The following is a 23,586-nucleotide window of genomic DNA, read 5'->3' on the forward strand; positions in this document are numbered from 1 at the left end:
ATCACTCCCTTGGACGCCTGCACATCTGAGAGGCGTGCTACAAACCGACAATGCGTATCCGAGAGGCGTGCAGCAAACCGACAAGGCGTATCCGAGAGGCGTGCAACAATCCGACACTGTGTGCACAGCGGAAGCGCGCCATGGACTGTAATGTGTACACAACATTGTGTATTTGCAACAAGAGCTACGCTAATGCCACTGCTCCTGTCTTCCAGGACAATAAAACACAGCACTGCTTAAAGGCGCCGCGAGCTATGTTCTTATGCATAGCGCTTCCTATTGCAGAGGTGCTGTTTTCTCTGTAAGTAAATACCAGGTGTTACTGAGACCCAGCACAATGGAGCTCAGTTTAGGCACCTCAGAAGGATGAAAGGCTGGCCCGGTGCTGCCCAGCGCTGGGCCTATGAACCGTAAGCGACATACAGATCCCTTATGTTGCAGCAGGCGCTTCAGTCGCTGAGCTGTTTTATTAGCCAGTCGAAAAAGCCTCCTTCCGAATACCAGATCCGGACGAAGAAGGGAGGGGTGCCTAGAAGACATCCAATAGCTTCCAGCGGCACCCTTTTATCACCCTGTTCCAGCCAGGAAAAAGAAACACGGCATCGTGTGTAGGAACGCGGTTTTCCATAGATACAGAATGGAAACCCAAACCCCAGCGCCCCCCCCCCTACACAGCACGAGAGGAACCCCGTGCCGTCCATTTCTAGTGCTTTGAGCACATCTTCGAGTCTAAGCACTTCATTGCCTCTCCGCGAACCCGTGCGACTGCGAGTCACAATCACTGACAGTTTGCACGTGTTCCCTTTGCACTGATCCTGCTCCGCAGAGTGACACTGTGCACGGATCCTCTGTGCACCTCGCCGCCTCACACCCAGCTCCCCCCAGGCGGCGGTCTGTGCTTGAGACGTGTCCGGTCCAACTTGGCGTAGGGCCATTTTACGGCCTGATGGACGATAATCGAATCCACCCTGCCCCCGACCGAGAGGCTGCCATAAATAATATCTCCTTTGCTTTGATTACATTTGTGGCCGACTTTGAACCTTCCCTAATTAACTAAAGTGATTATCACACACGGTGACGCGCCCCGTCTCACCGAAGCTGCCACACTCACCGCACCCACGGGAACACACACTCGCACTACTGGTAACACACACTCACCGCACCCACGGGAACACACACTCGCACTACTGGTAACACACACTCACCGCACCCCCGGGAACACACACTCGCACTACTGGTAACACACACTCACCGCACCCACTGGAACACACACTCGCACTACTGGTAACACACACTCACCGCACCCACAGGAACACACACTCGCAATACTGGTAACACACACTCACCGCACCCACAGGAACACACACTCGCAATACTGGTAACACACACTCACCGCACCCACGGGAACACACACTCGCACTACTGGTAACACTCACCGCACCCACTGGAACACACACTCGCACTACTGGTAACACACACTCACCGCACCCACAGGAACACACACTCGCAATACTGGTAACACACACTCACCGCACCCACGGGAACACACACTCGCACTACTGGTAACACACACTCACCGCACCCACGGGAACACACACTAGCCCTACTGGTAACACACACTCACCGCACCCCCGGGAACACACTCTCGCACTACTGGTAACACTCACCGCACCCACTGGAACACACACTCGCAATACTGGTAACACACACTCACCGCACCCACAGGAACACACACTCGCACTACTGGTAACACACACTCACCGCACCCCCGGGAACACACACTCGCACTACTGGTAACACTCACCGCACCCACTGGAACACACACTCGCACTACTGGTAACACACACTCACCGCACCCACGGGAACACACACTCGCACTACTGGTAATACACACTCACCGCACCCACGGGAACACACACTCGCACTACTGGTAACACACACTCACCGCACCCACGGGAACACACACTCGCACTACTGGTAACACACACTCACCGCACCCACGGGAACACACACTCGCACTACTGGTAACACTCACCGCACCCACGGGAACACACACTCGCACTACTGGTAACACACACTCACCGCACCCACGGGAACACACACTCGCACTACTGGTAACACACACTCACCGCACCCACGGGAACACACACTCGCACTACTGGTAACACACACTCACCGCACCCACGGGAACACACACTCGCACTACTGGTAACACACACTCACCGCACCCACGGGAACACACACTCGCACTACTGGTAACACACACTCACCGCACCCACGGGAACACACACTCGCACTACTGGTGGTCACACACTCACCGCACCCACGGGAACACACACTCGCACTACTGGTAACACACACTCACCGCACCCACGGGAACACACACTCACACTACTGGTAACACACACTCACCGCACCCACGGGAACACACACTCGCACTACTGGTAACACTCACCGCACCCACGGGAACACACACTCGCACTACTGGTAACACACACTCACCGCACCCACGGGAACACACACTCGCACTACTGGTAACACACACTCACCGCACCCACGGGAACACACACTCGCACTACTGGTAACACACACTCACCGCACCCACGGGAACACACACTCGCACTACTGGTAACACACACTCACCGCACCCCCGGGAACACACACTCGCACTACTGGTAACACTCACCGCACCCACTGGAACACACACTCGCACTACTGGTAACACACACTCACCGCACCCACAGGAACACACACTCGCACTACTGGTAACACACACTCACCGCACCCACGGGAACACACACGCACTACTGGTAACACACACTCACCGCACCCCCGGGAACACACACTCGCACTACTGGTAACACTCACCGCACCCACTGGAACACACACTCGCACTACTGGTAACACACACTCACCGCACCCACGGGAACACACACTCGCACTACTGGTAACACACACTCACCGCACCCACGGGAACACACACTCGCACTACTGGTAACACACACTCACCGCACCCACGGGAACACACACTCGCACTACTGGTAACACACACTCACCGCACCCACGGGAACACACACTCGCACTACTGGTAACACTCACCGCACCCACGGGAACACACACTCGCACTACTGGTAACACACACTCACCGCACCCACGGGAACACACACTCGCACTACTGGTAACACACACTCACCGCACCCACGGGAACACACACTCGCACTACTGGTAACACACACTCACCGCACCCACGGGAACACACACTCGCACTACTGGTAACACACACTCACCGCACCCACGGGAACACACACTCGCACTACTGGTAACACACACTCACCGCACCCACGGGAACACACACTCGCACTACTGGTAACACACACTCACCGCACCCACGGGAACACACACTCGCACTACTGGTAACACACACTCACCGCACCCACGGGAACACACACTCGCACTACTGGTAACACACACTCACCGCACCCACGGGAACACACACTCGCACTACTGGTAACACACACTCACCGCACCCACGGGAACACACACACACTCACACTACTGGTAACACACACTCACCGCACCCACGGGAACACACACTCGCACTACTGGTAACACTCACCGCTCCCACGGGAACACACACTCGCACTACTGGTAACACACACTCACCGCACCCACGGGAACACACACTCGCACTACTGGTAACACACACTCACCGCACCCATGGGAACACACACTCACACTACTGGTAACACACACTCACCGCGCCCACCGGAACACACACTCACACTACTGGTAACACACACTCACCGCGCCCACCGGAACACACACTCACACTACTGGTAACACACACTCCCCGCACCCACAGGAACACACACACTCACACTACTGGTAACACACACTCCCCGTACCCACAGGAACACACACACTCACACTACTGGTAACACACACTCCCCGTACCCACAGGAACACACACTCACACTACTGGTAACACACACTCACCGCACCCACGGGAACACACACTCACACTACTGGTAACACACACTCCCCGTACCCACAGGAACACACACACTCACACTACTGGTAACACACACTCCCCGTACCCACAGGAACACACACTCACACTACTGGTAACACACACTCACCGTGCCCACAGGAACACACACTCACACTACTGGTAACACACACTCCCCGTACCTACAGGAACACAAACACTCACACTACCGGTAACACACACTCACCGCACCCACGGGAACACACACTCACACTACTGGTAACACACACTCACCGCACCCACGGGAACACACACTCACACTACTGGTGACACACACTCCCCGCACCCACAGGAACACACACACTCACACTACTGGTAACACACACTCCCCGTACCCACAGGAACACACACTCACACTACTGGTAACACACACTCCCCGTACCCACAGGAACACACACACACTCACACTACTGGTAACACACACTCCCCGTACCCACAGGAACACACACACACTCGCACTACTGGTAACACACACTCCAAGTACCCACAGGAACACACACACACTCGCACTACTGGTAACACACACTCCCGGTACCCACAAGAACACAAACGCACTCACACTACTGGTAACACACACTCCCCGTGCCCACACGAACACACGCACTCGCACTACTGGTAACACACACTCCCCGTGCCCACAGGAACACACACGCACTCACACTACTGGTAACACACACTCCTCGCACCAACAGGACACACGCGCACTCACACTACTGGTAACACACACTCCTCGCACCCACAGGAACACATGCACACTCACACTACTGGTAACACACACTCCTCGCACCCACAGGAACACACACACACTCGCACTACTGGTAACACACACTCACAAGCGAACACAACGCGATGGACAATACAGAACCATCTGGAAACTCACTACTGGACTACTAAGCGCTGCGATGACATACACACGGCACACTGTGCGCTACAGAGGCGACAGGGCTTTAACGACCGATATAGCCCTCGCCAATAGGCTACAATATACACGACAATGAGGCCCATTGCAGGCAGCTGCTTTAGTGTGCCACCACAAAAGGCGCCATGGTGAAAACAATCGCATCACAATGGCCATTTTGTTCGGGAGATAGAAACATACAAACAGCAAAATATTATTTTGCCTGGTGCTCCAGAAACCATTGTTCTGCCTCTAGTTGAGGACAATTGAGGAATGCAAACAAAAGCAGGGCAGGGAATCTAGTTCAAAATCTGTTGCATGGTGTGCAAATCATTACACAACATGGGCCCCAGCTCTCTAGCCCAAAAGTTGGTCAGATATACACCGGCCAGGCCCCTTAGGTCAAGCCATCAAGCACTTCTCTGTATTCCCCGTGTCAAATTGGCACGCACGGGAGGCAAAGCCTTCTCCCATATAGTCCCCCGGTACTGGAATTAACTCCCCATACAGATGCGCCAGTGCACACATTTCTTAGCCTTCAGAAAACTTCTGAAAAATGAATTGTTCTAATCCTCCTCGGTATGGCCACAAGCAGTCTCAGCGCAGAGATGCCCCTTACTGGGTGATTCAGGCGCTATATAAGTCACATAAAAAAATTAAAAAAAATACTGTGTTTGTGAGTAGCCTGCATGCCCCAGAAGTGGGAGGTGATTCCTGCTTCTTGCAAGGTCTTTGTTCGTTTCTCAGTTTCAGAGGTGATCTATCGCAGGACGCACCTGTTATGGGGGGTGAGGGGGGGTGTTGATCTCTGCCCTCTGAGCTCACCTTTCTTGCATTTCTGGTTCTGAGTCTGCTGGCGGTGTTGTGACGGCTGACAGAGACCAGTAGTTTACCCTGGTCCCAGTGGTAGATGCTGCCTTAGAAGTGATGCATCTGGCCCGGACGATGGCCAGTGAAGCGGGTGACCTGGCTGTGAGGTCAGTTTAGAAGCAGCGACTCCTGCGAGGAAGGGCACTGCCACCCTCAAGGTGGGCGACAGCCAGAGCCTAGACACTGGCCCTGACCTCTGATGTCAGAGGAAGAGTTTTATTCTGCACAGAGTTGTGGGCTGGAACCCAGCTCTCTAGGACGCCTTCGCCCGTGTGTTTAGATGGAGACGGTGGCGGTCCATGGTGATGTGAGGGACTTGGGACATGTGTGGGCGGTTGTGGAGATAATCCTTCCAGCCTCAGGTGAGTGAATCTCTCCCAGATCTGAGCTCCTCTGCAATCGCGTGAAGGGAAGAGGTGTGGCGCAGCGGCCAGGGCAGCTGACTCCAGAACCTGGGGACTCATGGTTCGATCCCCGGTACTGACGGCAGATCAGCCCAGCACCATGTGACTCTGGGCAATAGCTCACTTAATCTTCCGACTGCTCCCAGCGCCTTGACACCCTCAGGTAATTGTTCGCGATTTACAAATACTGGATATTTACATCGTGGGAGACTAGGGTTAATTTGGTCTTATTTTCTGTTCACTTTCGATATCCGAAGCTGAACCAGACTCAGCGACTCATTCGTCAGCCTATATATGTACCATGTAGAAAAGACTTCATCAGCCTGTTGGTTTCCTTCTCCAATGAGAATTCATCAATCAATCAATGTCATGCATTGATAATAAGACGTGCTACATCAACGATAACTGAGAAGACAATGCCGGTCGAATATCAACTATAATTCATCGGCCTATGCATCATGTGGTCCATCAATGACAATCAGCAGCCCAGGGACGCTCCTCATCAGTAACACTTAAGTGTCTATGGATGCCACACAGCAGCAATTCGATACCAAAGGGGATGATGGACGGAGCATTTGAGCAAATCAAAGACCCACCCCCAGGCAACTGATCTGGGTTTAATCCATCATCATTCTTTAGCCCACTCCACCACCCCAGTTCAGACATGGCCATATGCAAATCAGTCTGACCCTGTGCCTCATGGGAACAGTCCAGCCCGAACTACCAAGCCATGTCTTCCCTGGACCGGAAACAAGCATCCTGGGACCGGTTTCGGGTTCATAACACTCGTCAGCCAGGCTATCTTGAATCCAGTGGCAAAGTGAGCAAGGGACCTACGTCTGGGCATACAAAGGGGATGATGGACGGAGTGTTTGAGCAAATCAAAGACTCACCCCCAGTCAACTGATCTGGGTTTAATCCATCATCATTCTTTAGCTCACTCCACCACCCCAGTTCAGACAAAAGCGGCAGCAATTCAGCATGCATGTTGTGCGTGTCAATGGATGTGAAACATCAACAATAATCTGGTTGTCTTCCAGAAACAATAGTTCATCGATCTACGGATGTCCCAAAACGACAATATTTCATCGATCTACAGATGTCCCAAAGCAACAATAATTCATCAGGCTGTGAATGTTATACACATCTATGGATCTCTTCCATCGGCAACAATTTGTTGTTCTACAGATGTCATACTCGTCTATGGTTGTTAGACGTCAACATTAATTCATCAATCCATGGACTTCATACTTGTCTACGGATGTCTTACGTCAGCCATAATTCATCTGGTCTATGAGTCAGGTAGCAGGTTTTGGCTGTAGTACATCAATGGTAATTTATGATTCTCTGGCTGTCCTATGTCATCTACAGTTCATTAGCCTTTGGATGTCCTACATCGACAATAATTCCTACAGAAACAATAATTCGTCAGCCCAAGGTAGTCCTACGTCAACAACAATCGATCAGTCAATGGTTAACCTGAGATGACAATAGTTAATCAGCCTATAGTTGTCCCAAGTCAACTCTATTTCTAATTTCAATGATAATTAATTGTGTTACATCAAAGATAATTCATCCACCTGCGAATGCCTTACATCAATGATAATTCATCAGCCCATGGATGTTGTGCACGGACCATAATTGATCAGTCTATGAATTTGCTAATTCGATGCTAATTCCTATGCCATCGTGTTTTATATTGGCAAAAATCCATCACTGCACGGATGTCCTAAGCGAACGCTAATTCATCAGGCTATCAATGTCTTAGGATGATAATTCATGTCCCTGCGGATGTATTTAATCGATGATAATTTGTGTCCCTGCAAATGTCTTTGATCGATGGGAATTCAGGTCCCTGCAGGTGTCTTTCATTGAAGAGAATTCATGTCCCTGCAGGTGTCTTTCATGGATGGGAATTCATCATCCCAGAGATGTCCTACGTGGACGATAATTCATCCACTTCTCAATGTTTTTATGTTGACGATGATTGGTCAATTCATCGGCCTATGTGTCTTACGTCTACGATGAGGCGTCAGCCCACGATTGTCCTATGTTGACGATAATTCATTAGCCTATCAATCTTTTTTGTCAACGATGATTGGTCAGCTGACGGTTGTCCAACATGGACGATAATTCATCCACCTATTGATGTTTTTATGTTGACGATGATTGGTCACTTCATCAGCCTATGTGCCTTACGTATACAATGAGGCGTCAGCCCAAGCTTGCCCTACGTGGGTGATAATTAATTAGCCTATCAATCTTTAATGTCGCTGATGATTGGTCAGCCACGGTTGTCCTTCGTGGATGATAATTTATCAGCCTATCAGGCCTTGCATCGAAGATATTCTGTCAGCCCACGGTTGTCTGAGGTGAGTGATCGCCCTGCATTTCCTCCCTGCCGGTGAAGCACTAAAGATGATGCATCGGCCAGAGGCGCGTCCCATTAACGCCTGGCTTGGAAACAGCCTGTGCTTGGACGCTGACGCACACAGTGTTCTTGAGCACGTCACTCACTGGGTGGGGGGGAGGGGAGGGGAGGAGGGCAGAATCACTGGCACGGGCTGTGGTGGGCCTGCCTTCCAATAGCCGTGCCTAGATATGGGCCATCGTCCTCTTCTGCCCTGCTCCTGCCGTGCCACCCTAGGGCAGCCCACCTTCCACTTACGGCTCTGTTACCCCCCTACCAGGCTCCGGTCAGACTCCCCTCTCCCTCCACTTATAATAGTATGGACCACCGCGCGCCCTTGGGCTCTATTCCTCCCCAGCCGAGCTCTAGTCCGCCCCATGGACCTCATTCAGGGGTCGCAGCTGTGACCCCTGGTTTGCCCCTTGTGACCGCTTGCCTCAGAGATGGTAAAATCAGTGCCTAGAACACAGGAGCAGCTCGTCCTAGTGGGCGACGGTTGGCACTCCATTCTCCTGGTTTTCTGTCATTTTTTTAATTACACAAATAGTGAATAATATTATTCACTATTTGTGTAATTGAAAACGGAGTATATTCGGCTGGAATTGGACTCTATTGGACAGCTAAGGTAAGTGAAACATGCTTTTAAAGGTATGCTGTATGCATGCTGGCGGGTGAGTGTGTTTATCCCACAGCCAGTGCGTGAATGTGGGTGTATCCTTAAGCATGTGTGTGTGAGCCAAAGTAAAGGTCAAAGGGTGTGTGATGTCACTTCCGCTACCCATGGCATTTTGGAGGATTGACACCCATGACCCACCCTTCTCTCTCCCCACTTATTATAGTATGGACCCCCACACGCTCTTCGGCTCAGTTCCTCGCCAGCCAGGTCAGCCCCCCCCCTTACACTTACAATGATATCTGCTCTCCCCTGTGTGCGCTCAGGTAGTAAAATACCCCTTCATACAGAATTTACCACAAATGAACCAGTAAAGCTTCCAGACCAATGCAGGACGCCGCCGCCCCCCCCCCCCCCCCAGAGGTATCCAGAACTCCAAGCAGCACCCCAGCCAGAAGCGGCCTCCAGAACCAGACAGTGAGTACTTCCAAAGTGGGCACAATACTACAGTGAGGCCTCTAGAACCTGTGGCAGTGCTCAAGGTGAGTCCTCAAGAGCTGGAAAAATACTGCTGATGAAGGTTCCATAGGTAAGGCTACCAGAACCAGACACAGAACTCAGGGGAGACCCCTGAACTGGACACAAACTATAGGCCATGTCTCCTGAGCTGGACAAGACACTCCAGGTGAGGCCCTCATGACTGGACACAAGCCTTGTATGAGGTGTCCAGTACAACACTGCACTCCGGGTGAGGCCTCATGAACAGAGAAACTGTGATTGAGATGAAGCTACCGGAACAAGGCAGAGCACCCCTGGTGAGGCCTTGTGAACAGCGCTCTACATGAAGAACCAGACACAGCACTCCTGGTGAGACCTCGTGAACAGCGCTCTAGATGAAGAAGCAGGCACAGCACTCCTGGTGAGGCTACGAAACGGTTTTTTTAGTGTTCAGAAATTTGGCGCACAACTAGTTACGGTATGGTGTTGGTTAATAGGTAAGTAAGTTCTGGTAGGTGCTTCTTGGTCAGAGGACAAACCTTAACCTCTGTTGTTGAAAAGGAGATCAGAGACCCCCTTTTTAGGTCGAGCAGACATACTCTCAATGCGTGAGCATTGAGAGAGTCTGCTTCAGACCTAATGTTGCCCGTTATTGGGAGAGTGGACACCAATCTGACACGAGCGTTTCCTTCGCGGATTTCACCGCGGGAGCGCGCGTCTCACCCGCGCATGCGCAGAGTAACTCAGCATTTTTTTTTTTTTTTTTTTTATTTTTTTTTTATTTCCCAGCCCCGAACCGAATCAGGTATCAGAGCGCTTCACATATAGGCAGCCCCCACCCCCCCCCCCACCCCTCTGCATGCGCACACACAGGCGAGCGCATGCACACGCAGGCACACGGCAGACACTCGCTCACACACACCCCCCTTCCCCACAGTCACACACACGCACTCCAGACACATACACACGCGCGTGACCCCCATTCCCACCACTTACCGGGCTCTTTCGGCGTGTTCAGTGTCTCATCGCTCCACTTCTTCCTCGGCGGCGGCGGCTGTGGCGGCGGGCGGGACTTCCTGCTGGATTGCAGGCCCCGCCCCCGTCTCAGGCAAAAGTGCCTGACTTCCGTTTTTTTTTTTTTTTTTTTTTTACACATCATGGCTGCTACTCTATTAAAACAATGAAATTAGGGATAATAGGAACTTTCCTGTCATACAAATCCTACAAGGCTTATTTTTTCATATTGGTGGTTCGACTCAGAGAAAGTAAAATAATGAAGACTGAGAAAGATAGCAAAATAAATAAGCTGCGAAAGCCAGGTCAAGAGATATGAAGTGTAGGGTAGTACAAGAAAGAGTTATGAGGCGTAATCAAAACTGAGCAAACTTGGTATTCGCAACCCGGGCATTCAGCAGCGGGCCTCTAAAAAAAACAAACTAAGCACTGTGTGTGAAGGGCGTTTATGAACGCATGTACGACTTTGAACTTGAGTTGTCCGTATTGTGTCGTTACATTCTGCTGTCCTGTAGTGAAACCTGTAGAAAAATAATTTGATGGGGTTTTCGGAATTTATTTCTACTGCATCGTTTAACCATATTATCGAGGTGCAATTGCAGCTAAAGAATACTTCTTGCCCCAGTTATGATGTTGTGGGGTTTCTAGTCCGAGATCACCGATTGTTTCCCATAAAATGCACCACTTTCAGATGGCCGCTGCATTCGCCCAGTGCTGTCAGCTCACCCCGGGCTCCCTCAGTTCCTTTTCCGCGGCGGCGCGCGCATATCACAACAAATGGGGCGTGGGTACGGGGGCCGGCGCGCTCCGATGTCGCAGCGGGCCCAGCCAATCGGGGGTGGGCTGACCAGACGCCGCCAAGCTCAGTTTCTTGCAGTTGACTGCGGCTGCCAGAAGGAGAGTCTGGGAGGAAGCCGCAGAAGGACTGAGAGCTGGGGCTTCGCGCGCGGGAGAGGGGGCCCGGAGCGAGGCACACACCTACTTTTACTGACAGGGCACCGCGCCCCCGCTGCCTGGAGATAACAGGTGCTGTAACACCGGCCCACCATGGTGGACAGCAGCCTCCGCACCGCCGCCAGCTGAGTGCACTGCAGGGTGAGTGCTCCCTGCTGTTGACAAAAGGGGTTGTGTGTTTGCGCGTTACACTGGGGCAGATAGATATATCCGTTGCTGGGGTCCGGAGGATCCACAGGAAAGAAGATTGGTTCAGAATGTGTCATGGGTCGGAACTTATTGTGTACTTGTTTTATTTATCACTCCATAAGCTGCCATGTTTGCTCTAGCAGGTCACTGGAGGTGTGCATGCATGCGGCTGGTTTCTGACAGAGTGCGAGAGAGAGAGGAGGAGGCAGACGGGGGGCTCTAGCGAAGTTTTGCAAGCGTAGCTTTCAGCAGCAGTGGCGCATTGAGCTCGCTTCTGCCCTGGCTAGGGTGACCAGAATTTTAAAGCAAAAAAACGGGACATTAAAAAAAATTAGAAGAAGGACTATAATGTTACGTTAAGCGAGCGCACAGAATGACAGCGCTCCTCAGCAGAGAATTACAAAGCAGGCAGTAAGAACATATATAAGATGCTATTTTCAAACCCAGTAGCTTGCATGTGAATTAATTCGCTTTCTTGGACCAACGGCTAACTATCCCCGCTTTGTAAAACATAAAGAAAACCTCACCCCAGTTTTTAGTCGAGCCTCTCCAAAAACCGGGACATGAGCTAAACTTCTCGAAATCTGTCCGGACAGCTGGTGAAAAACAGCGACCATCCTGGCAAATCCGGTACGCCTGGTCAACCTACCCCTGGTAGCGACAAACTGTGGCAGCTGCAATCGTGATGCAGTTCTGCAACGTCACGACAGCAGAAACTTGTGGATAGAGGAGCATTACATCTTGGGACACAGGGAGAAGATGTCTTTCAAGCTAAGACAGGGTGAAAACGTGTCTGGGACCTGTAAGCACAAGCATTTACAATGCAATAGGTCTCGCACTTACGCAAGTTTGAGCTCTTAGCATGGTAAATGACAATGCTATTTATGTATGTTTTACAAACAAAAACATAAATAAAAGGCATTGTCATTTACAATGGCAATAGCTCAAACTTGCGTAATTGCGAGACCTATTGCATTGTAAATGCTTGTTTTAAATTAGGCAATATGTTCCAGAGCACACAATAGTAATAATATATCAGTTTGTCTTTCACTGATGGTGGTAGGGATAGATCGGACACATTGTTTGTTTTTTCAAGTTTTTATTCATTAGTAGTTTCCCTTTCTGGGAATCACTGCGAATATCACTTAAGCCGACACGTGTTTCGTCACAACATGTGGCTGTGACTCTTCAGGGCTAGAAGAGAGTAATTGTATAAATACGATATAAAGATGTAAATGTAATCGCATATATTTGTGATAAGAAAAGGTCACCCGTGAGTGGAAACCAACACAGAAGGGATGGGAAACGGAAACATTTTTTGTATGGTGAGATTCTTAGCCAAATTTCATAGTTTGCTGACCGGAAAACAAAAATGCTCCTAGTGTCGAGGCTAGATCAATGTGTTGTGACAGTCGGCGCATTCAAGAAAGAAGCCACAAACTTATAGATATACGTTAGTTAATATATGAATGTGCACGTGCATAGTGAACATAAATCATATTGTTGTGTGACTACCACTGTTTAAATACATACTCATGTGTCAGAAAATAGCTTGGTCATAGGTAAATGGTATCTAGATTAAACAATATGGCATTTTTCTACTTGTAAGCATTTATAGGTTATATAGAACATTGAGTTCATCCATTGGTTAATATGATGGTTTAATAAGCGTTCTCACTCAAAAAATATACCGGAGTAAATAAATTCATTTCTCGAGAATATCACAAAGTACAGTTTAACCCTGACCATTAATTCGATTATGAAACATGTCCTTCTTTCATTATTTTTAATTACGCCCATGTGCTTTTGAGAACTGAAAAAACCCAAAGTAATTTTTTATATTAAAATTAAACCAAACTCAAATTTACGGTATTCTCACTGTCATAGAAAACGGTCACCGATCTTGAAACCACAGAGTTACACGAAGTGATATCATATGCAAATATTTCATCTCGCCCGATATTTTGGAGCTTAGAAACAAACCATTCAACACTATTAGTATGCCGAGTCACTACATATCTCTAGTATTATGCCGAGTCACTACAGGTCCCAACAACCTAGTTTCATCAAGAATCGGAGTCATTCTATTGTTTGAGGACCTAACGTTTGGTGTTAACATACGACATGCACAGCTGGGAAAACGAGTGTCTAGAGCCAATGGTAAAATGCGCAGTTAAAATCCATTGTGGTAGAGGAAAATTCACGGAAGTGGTTGAGGTTACCTGATTTAAATAATCAAATGGCGTGGTCTGTAGGTAGTAAAACAGAAGAGAGGGGAATACTGAGATTAGATTTTCTAGTTCGTTGCTATACGTTTAAAGGCAATCATTATGACCATCGTTAAGTTTGGGACTTAAACACTCACCGGTGAGCCGGTGATAATTCCAACCCGGTCCTTATCGGGTGGTTAGTTACTATAAGAATGGCAGGCACAAAGTCGCGTTGCCGAAACCAAATGTTCAAGAATTTTGTTCTATCTACAAAATTCTGGGGAGCATAGGCTAGAAATAAAGGGAAGGTTTCGTTAGGGTCGAACGTAGGTTATAATGCATATTACGGATTATATCAGAAAAAAGGCAAGGAATCCTACCCGTGTCAGGCCATAAGTACTCGCCACGAGATCAATCAGTTACCGGATGCGGGAACACCGACCTCATTTCAACCCGCCCCTTTTGTAATATTCCATGAAAAAGAACTAGAGCGCTCGCGCCATCCAGTCATTAGAAAGGGAAAAGTTACTTGACATCCGGTGAACGCGATGTATTAAGTGGTTATAGGGAAAATTGGGTCATATACGAATATAACTCCTCATTTTCACAGCTGCGCAATATTTTCTCTTTGTGGTGTAAAATACGAGCATCTTTCTGTTAAAAACACCACAGTTACGTTAATGGAAAATTATATCATAACATCCGTTGAGGTACATAAAATTGATCTAGTGCGAGGATTAACGCACAAATTATTTTATCAACAGAAATTGAGTAAATTAATCCCTAAAAAAGGGGGGGGAAGTAAGGGGATGCAGAACTTTTTAAATTCGCATCTTTCCCAATTCATAGGGAACCGGGCTAAATTGTAGCAGAGAATTGGCCATTGTTTGTATTGTTAACGTGTTGTTTGCAATATTAATATCATATTTACATCCAAAATCTACAAACCCATCGTGGTGGAGAAACCTTTAGTCATAAACTTGATAAAATATCACATTTGAAGCAAAAATCATCATAGTAAAGATATAATTTTTTTAGTCTTTGCACTGTTACCCATGAGGTGCATTTTACTGATGACTTGACTTATAGTGCAGTTTCATTGGATTGATGAGTCTTCAACTATCAGGACCCAAAAAGAAGTGTAGCTCATCATCAGTGTTCTGGCCTGTTCGTGTCGTATCTAGACGCATTATCCAAAGTGCTTCCTCTCTTCTAAGGCGTAGTTCTCTGTTTCCTCCTCTCACTGTTGCCTGCACAACCTCTATGCCATAGAAGGTGAACAATTTGATATCGCCTTGTGATGGACATGACGCCATATGTATCGCCATCGGGTATCTAGGATCCTCCATTGCATATGCTCTTGCATGTTCCCTTATGCGTTCTCTCAATGGTCTGATGGAACTTCCCACGTATCTACTCTTACAGGCACATTCAATGATGTATACTGTGAATTTTGTATCACAGTTGATGTTCGTATTGATGTAGTGTCGTTTCGATCTGTGGTCAGTGAAGAACTTTATTCCATGGTTTGCCCATCTGCACATAGAGCACATGCCACATTTGAAAAAACCTTTAGATTTCTGGGTCAACCAATCACATGTTCTTATGTCTCTTGGCACCGTTGGACTTAGTCTGTTTTTCAAATTTCGCCCCCTGCGGAAAGTTATTTGTGGATGAGTTCCTATGATGTTTGTTAAGGTTCTGTCTGCACTTAGGATCCCCCAGTGTTTGTTGAAACTTTTGCGTACCACAGGACTTAGTTCGTTAAAATCTGCGATGAGTCTTACGGGTTGCTGTTGTCCAAGTTTAGGAACTTTGGGAATTAAAGTTGAATCTCTGCTTATGTTTTTAATTCTTTTGTCCGCTTTTGCAATGATCTGAGGTTTGTAACCCCTTTTGATAAACCTGGACTGCATTTTCATAATGCAGGTTTGAAATTCTTCTTCCTCACTGCAATTTCGTCTGGCTCTCACGAATTCTCCATATGGGATGCCGTTAATTTGGTGGATAGGATGGGAACTGTTACTGTGGAGAACTGCATTGCAGGCTGTCGTTTTGCGGTACAGTTTACTGTGAAGAGTTTCATTCTTTACATACAGTTCTATATCCAGAAAAGTCACATTGGTTCTGCTAAAATGTGTGGTAAATCTCAGGTTCATCTCATTATTGTTCAAATATGCACAGAAATCCACTAGTGTTGCTTCTGATCCTGACCAAATTAAAAGACAATCGTCTATATAGCGACCCCAGTACACTATACTATCAATCCATTTGGTACCTTTGATGCTCCAGATCATATCCGCTTCTAAGGCACCCATGTAGATGTTTGCAAACGAAGGGGAGAACCTTGAGCCCATGGCTACTCCCCTCGTCTGTTTGTACCATTTTTTGTCAAATAGAAAAAAGTTTTGGTTTAGAATAATGTCCATCATTGTCACTAGCATTTTAGTATGCTCTAACAGTGTGATCGGTCTGGTGTTCAATGCCTTAGTAACCGCTGTTAATCCTAGATCTGGATCAATGGAGGTATATAAGGATACCACGTCTAGGGTTGCCATTAATAATCCAGGTTGCCAAGTGATGTCTTCCAGGATACTAAGGATATGTTTTGTATCCTGTATGTATGAAGGCAAGTTCCTTACCAATGGATTCAGGAATTTGTCCACATATAGTGAGAGCCTCTCTGTGGGGCCCCCAATCCCCGAAACAATTGGTCTTCCTGGGGGCAAGGCGGCCGGTTTGTGGATTTTGGGAAGAGTGTATAACCACGGGTATGATGGGCGTGTAACTTTTAGGTACAGATATTCCCCATCATTTATCAGACCAGCATCTTTCCAGTCTCTTAGATGATTATTGATCAGTATTGTCAAAGGACCCATGGGATTCATAGATATTGCTTCATAGCATGTATTGTCAGAGAGTTGGGAAAGGATTTCTGTATTGTAGTCCGTTCTGTTCATGACCACTACATTCCCTCCTTTATCCGCTTCGCGGATAACTATATCCTGATTCTCACATAGTGTCTTCAATGCTATTCTTTCATCCCTGGTCAGATTGTCTTTTTTTAGATATCTGTTATTTGTTGCTTTGGTCTCATGTTTATTTATGTCTTCTAGTACCAATTTATAGAATGTATCAATAGTGTTGCCACTGGGTAATGTAGGAGTCCATTTAGATTTGTTTTTTAGACCACTGTCAATGGTACTGTTAGTCTTAATTTCCATATCTGCTAGTAGGTCATTGAATGAATTCGGTGGATCATCAAAGTCCGTGATGGATAACAAAAGGTGTGAGGCTAAGGCCTCTTGAATACTGATAGGATTGTTGGAAACATCTACTTGATAATCAGTCATGGTGGTTCTCTCTGAGGGTGAGCCCCAAAAGTGTTTTTTTAGTTCCAGAACCAGACACAGCACTCCTAGTGAGGCCTCATGAACAGCGCTCTAGATGAAGCTTTCAGAACCAGACACAGCACTCCTGGTGAGGCCTCGTGAACAGCGCTCTAGATGAAGAACCAGACACAGCACTCCTGGTGAGGCCTTGTGAACAGCGCTCTAGATGAAGCTTCCAGAACCAGACACAGCACTCCTGGTGAGGCCTTGTGAACTGCGCTCTAGATGAAGCTTCCAGAACCAGACACAGCACTCCTGGTGAGGCCTTGTGAACTGCGCTCTGGATGAAGCTTCCAGAACCAGACACAGCACTCCTGGTGCGGCCTCGTGAACAGCACTCTAGATGAAGAACGAGGCATAGCACTCCTGGTGAGGCCTCGTGAAAAGGGCTCTTGATGAAGAACGAGGCATAGCACTCCTGGTGAGGCCTCGTAAACAGCGCTCTAGATGAAGAACCAGACACAGCACTCCTTGTGCGGCCTTGTGAATAGAACTCTAGATGAAGAACCAGACACAGCACTCCTGGTGAGGCCTCGTGAACAGCGCTCTAGATGAAGAACGAGGCATAGCACTCCTGGTGAGGCCTCGTGAACAGCGCTCTAGATGAAGAACTAGACACAGCACACCTGGTGAGGCCTCGTGAACAGGGCTCTAGATGAAGGACCACACACAGCACTCCTGGTGAGGACTCATGAATAGCACTCTTGATAAAGAACCAGACACAGCACTCCTGGTGAGGCCTCGTGAATAGCACTCTAGATAAAGAACCAGACACAGCACTCCTTGTGCGGCCGCGTAAATAGCACTCTAGATAAAGAACCAGACACAGCACTCCTTATGCGGCCTAGTGAATAGCACTCTAGATGAAGAACCAGACACAGTTCAAGTTCAAGTTCGGGCATTTATATAGCGCACTACTCACCCAGAGGGTCTCAAGGCGCTTGGGGAAGGGGTTCATAATTTGTCGAAGAGCCAGGTTTTAAGTTCTTTTCTAAAGGAGGTGTGGTTCTGAGTAAGGCGGAGGTGGGTGGGGAGTGAGTTCCAGGTCTTGGCAGCCAGGAAGGAGAAGGATCTGCCACCCATGGTGGTTTTTCGGATGCGCGGGACTGCGGCGAGGGCTTGATTGGATGATCTTAGTTGGCGGGTGGGATTGAGGCATTCGGGTCCTAGATTATAAAGGGCCTTGTGTGCGTGGGTGAGAAGGCGGAAAGTAATTCTTTTGTTGACGGGAAGCCAGTGGAGGTTTTTTAGGTGTACGGTGATGTGCTCTTGGAGCGGGATGTCTAATATGAGTCTCGCTGAAGCGTTTTGGATGCGCTGGAGCTTTTTCTGCAGTTTTGTTGTAATTCCGGCGTAAAGTGTGTTGCCATAGTCCAGTCGACTCGTGACCAGTGCATGGGTGACAGTCTTTCTTGTCTCGAGGGGGATCCAGCGGAAGATCTTTTTGAGAATGCGGAGGACGTTGAAGCAGGAGGACGATACGGCGTTGACTTGTCTGGACATTGAGAGAGAGGAGTCTAGAATGAAGCCAAGGTTACGTGCATGGTCAGTGGGTGTGGGTGCTGATCCCAAAGCGGAAGGCCACCAAGAGTCGTCCCAAGCTGAGGGGGAGGATCCTAGGATGAGCACCTCCGTTTTGTCTGAGTTGAGTTTTAGGCGGCTCTGTTTCATCCATTCGGCTACTTCTTTCATACCTGCGTGAAGATTGGTTTTGGCGGTGTTGGGGTCTTTGGTGAGGGAAAGGATTAGCTGGGTGTCGTCGGCATAGGAGATGATGTTGAGGTTGTGTTGACGTGCTGTGGAAAAGTAAATTCTGCCATGTTCTGTGTCCCTACGTGTTCCCCATCCTATGTTATGTGTGCATGATTAATATGCATATGTATCCCCCATGTTTGATTAAAGACGCAATTACAGTTGTGTCCATCTCTAGTATGCCAGTTTCCAGTTCTCGTGAAAGCTACGAGTATTAGGCCTATGTAAGGTTACGTTGCCACGTTTCTCAGTGTGCACGTTATTTCATTGAAAAGTCCCCGTTTCTAGGCCTCAAAAGGGCCTGGACACCAGATTCAGCTCCTGTCTCCTGAGCCCTCGCTGAGGAGCGATACAGCCCCCACCTGTGTTCCTGACCCTTCACTTACTTCCTGCCTCACAGTGCCCGGCTCGGCCTGGCTCTGCCTACGAGTCTGCCAAAAGTATGTTATGATTCTAGTTATCAGTCCAGCCCTCCTTCTCTGCATTCCTAAGCTACTGAATCGCATCAATAGTTTCCGTCATTGTCTAGCCTTTACGTCTCCATGTAAGAGAAATACTGTATTAATGGTCATTTAATATTCCTCAACACGCACTACATGTAGAATAATGCATGCTCCAGTCTTAGAGTCTGTTAGCCTCTCCCCTCCTGACTCTTAGTTTATATCAACATGTTCTCTAAACATTAGATACTAGATAGGGTTTAGGTACATGTCGCCCTGACTCTCCAGACTTCAGTCTCTACTCCTAGCGCAGAGTTCATAGCCCCCAGCTTCTCCTAGTAACACTTCATTGTCAGTTTGCGCGCACCATTAGGTTAGAGGTCCCGGCTCCTTAGGTAGCCCCCTCCATGTTTCCGCCCCATTTATGACATATTCTGTTACGTTTACATCACATGTCCATGTATACGCCTCCTGTTACACCTACTTTCACCCTTATCTTTCGCGACTGCTATTGACCACACCCACTGCTCCGCCTATCGTATGTATTGTAATGCAACTGTTTTAGTATATATGCTTGTGCACTGTTATTAAATGTTATCCCATTCCCTTACGCCAGTCCAATCCTGTCCCAGGCAGCGCTGCCATCCTATTCTTGTACAGGTTGTCCTGTTCCTGTCCTTTATGCTGTATTAAACCTGCAAACTCCTACTACCTCGAATCTTGACTCTTATTTATTGAGCTATCTGTTATTGCTATGTCCAGTCAAACCTAGATCCGGTATTATTTATTTATATACCACATAATGGCGCCCGAATAGGGACTTGCCCTTTCCCCACGCGCCGGTGAAGCCACGCCGGCCCCCTGACCCTCTGCAGCCGTGACGGAACCATACCGTGCACGTGCAGATATTTCTGCTTCAAGTATCCCTCAGGCCCACGGAGGAGACGGAGGTGGCGGTCCAGCATCCAGACGAGGCGGTGGAGGAACGCGGCGAGTCCCGACCAGAGCCCAAGCCGAGAGTCCAAGGTCCGAGGTATCCGGAGGCCCACCCGTAACTGAAGTCCGAAGTTCGTCCGTCCGGCGTCGAAGCAGTCCAGTCCAGTCCGAGGCCTTCCGTTCTTGCTGCCCGGTGAGTACCGTTGCTGGGGTAGTATCTAGACAGGATCAATCTAATTGACTCTGGTCCGTGGGTTTTGGTGGTACACAGACCCAAAATGAAGTGTCCACTTCGGTGGATGCGGGTCCTGACGTGTCTCTTTATGAGACCGGTAAGTTTCGTACTGTTTTAGCAGTGCATCTAGTTTCTGTTCTAGTCAGTTCTGTTCTCGAGAAAATTCATGTATTCTGTTTTCAGTATTCCAGGTAGTATTCTGTTCGAACTGTTATTTCAAATGTCATTCATGTATTTTAATGTCGTGGTATGAAAGTGGTGTAATTATCGTGTTCATTGTGTATTGTATTGTGTCTAGATTACAGTTCAGTCATGCCCTTATTTTCTAAACTACGTCAGTTAAAAACCAGAAAAGGTCTGTTAGAAGCAGCAGTTCCTGTCCCGCCTAGGGACAGTCCAGGTCACTTTATGTATCAGAAGCATGGCATAAGTGCCATATTATATCTAGATTTATGGGTGGAGTACACCAAAGAGTTAGAAGAAAAGTATAGATGGCCTGTATCAGGTACGTGGGATGCCGAGTGCATCATGCGAGTAGAAGAAGCATTATGGAAAAAGAAAGCCAGACAGTCACAGAAAGATGCCATCGAGTTATGGCGCAAAGAATCTCATAAAAGAACCGAAAAAGAAATCAGAAAGTCAGAATTAAGTAGGGAATCCTTAGAAAGAGCCCAAGAAAAGGAACTAATCGAGATAGGTGAACGAGTTAAAACCGAACAGTCAGACAGACAGAGAAATGCCCTCATTAAGGGTATGTATCCTCTTCTTGCCGAGGGCTTGCCAAAAGCAACCCCGGAGGCATCCAGTAATTTTCCGCCACCATTAGTTCCGACCAAGCTACGTCACAAACCGACCGCAGCTGATATTTTTATTTCGTTGACACGGTTCCAGAATATGCAAATCCTGTTCCGCCAGTCCCTGTAAATAATGTAAATCCTGCTCCTCCAGTCACCGGAGTACCTGTTACGGTACCCCCGGTCCAGTCCACATTACAATTTCCCACTCTGCCAGCACGAAGAGTATCAGTCGACGATTCCAGTATAGGGGCCGCAGGAGGAGGTCCTCCTGGTACCCCGCCACCACACCAACGAGTAACGTTAGTCGAGTTACATGAAAGTGCGTTACAGCGTACGCCCAAATATAAGTCCGTTGCAGATATCCGACGAGCCCTTACTGAATGCCGCTATGATCCAGTTGCAGGTGATGATAGTACAGTTATATATTCCATCCGAGTAAGACGGGTGACCGGGTATTTGGACACCCTACCGAATATGAAAGAAGATCTAGACAGAATATATCGTTTCATCCGTACAGGGGATGATCCAGAAAGTATTGGCGAAGCCATGTCTCAAAGGAAAGCTGAGATCCAGCTCATGTTATTAAAGTTTCTGATTAATTGTTTAATAAGAGAACAAGATTATCCGACCAAAGATCTGGCCGAAATGAGAATCCTGACAAGGTGGAGTGATAATATAGCCGAGGGTAAACACAGAACTATCAGTAGTATAGAGAGTATGTACAAGAAAATCCGTAAAGAAATAATAAGGTTACACGAACAACGTAAAGCAGCACAAGTAAACGAGAAAGAAAATGACTCTTCTACGGAAGAGGTAGAGGACGAGAATCCCGCCAGAATAGCGTATGTAGGTAAATCTAGATTTCCAGACCGCCATTTACGCCTAGAACACAAGTCAGTTTTTCATCATCCAGCACCGGAACAAGGTTCTCTAGAACAAGTATTTCAAGCTACCGATCACATTCTGAAATCACGAATCGGTTATAGTGAGTTAAGTACTATGCATGAACAAGAACTAGTCCGATCAGCAGTCCGATGGATTACTGATTCTACCACTTTTCCAGACGAAATAGTGGCACAAATGTTTCTGAAATTGCCCCCAGCCGAGCAGCGACTGGTGGGTATGTATATGATTCAGCACCTCATCACATTGTATGAGGGTCAACATTCTGATCCAGGTCCGTTACACGATGTCCTGAACGAGTTACTCCAGTATAGATGGAAAGGTCTAGGTACCGATTTAATTAGTGTTATTCTAGAACAGCGCCACAAATATAGAACGTTCCTGAACCCGCATTTTGTTCATGTCTCACCTCCAGAAAGTAAACCCTTTTACATAGACAGACAGAATCCGTTACGAGAAGTACACCCAGTCAGGACAGCGGATGGTGAAATGCAACGAGTGTTTGTTTACACTCCGATTACAAAGATGGAACTCTTAGAGATGAAGAAATTAATTCCCTGTCATGACAAAGATCCAGCAGGGTTCCACCGAGAATTAAAAGACATGCTCCGTATGGGAGAATACACGTATCCAGATATTATTAAAATGCTAAAGGTCCTGTTGCCCGCAGGGGTATACGAGAAACTCAAGGAAAAAGAATGGGAGGTGGGAGAGAAAAAGATCGATTGGGCAGTTCTAGAAGCTGAAGATAAGATACGAGTACCAGGTACCGGTCTTGGAGAGAAATGTAAAGAATTACCTGAATTATTGATACAAGTTTTGCCAAGATTATTAGCAACTAAAAAGGAAGACTGGGATGCAATCTCAGCCTGTAAACAGAAACAAGACGAAGACACTAGTGATTTTTATTCTAGATTTGAGAAATGCTTTAGTATTAACAGTGGCCTCAAGACAAGTAGTGAGTCATACCCTCATCTTTTTGTTACTAAATTAGTCGAGAATTCAAGTCCACAAGTTAAGAAT

General features: G+C 47.9%; 1 protein-coding gene across 3 annotated transcripts in view; it reads right to left on the bottom strand.

Moving 5' to 3' along the window:
- The window catches only part of SLC25A1 (solute carrier family 25 member 1), a 163,658-nt gene that overhangs the window by 100,572 nt on the left and 39,500 nt on the right, over nt 1-23,586 (bottom strand). The window contains exons 1-2 of one of the 3 annotated variants that reach the window (XM_078667858.1): nt 14,489-14,588; nt 14,264-14,399 (exon numbers count right to left, since the gene is read on the bottom strand). The exons of 1 other annotated variant lie outside the window; for it this stretch is intronic. The gene's annotated coding sequence lies outside the window, so the exon portion shown is untranslated. Of the gene's footprint in view, nt 1-14,263; nt 14,400-14,488; nt 14,589-23,586 lie in introns of those variants that run through there. One more of the 3 variants, XM_078667859.1, reaches the window with a different exon arrangement.

Source organism: Lissotriton helveticus, chromosome 11 (genome assembly GCF_964261635.1).
Source record: "Lissotriton helveticus chromosome 11, aLisHel1.1, whole genome shotgun sequence".
In the NCBI taxonomy this organism is placed as follows: domain Eukaryota; kingdom Metazoa; phylum Chordata; class Amphibia; order Caudata; family Salamandridae; genus Lissotriton; species Lissotriton helveticus.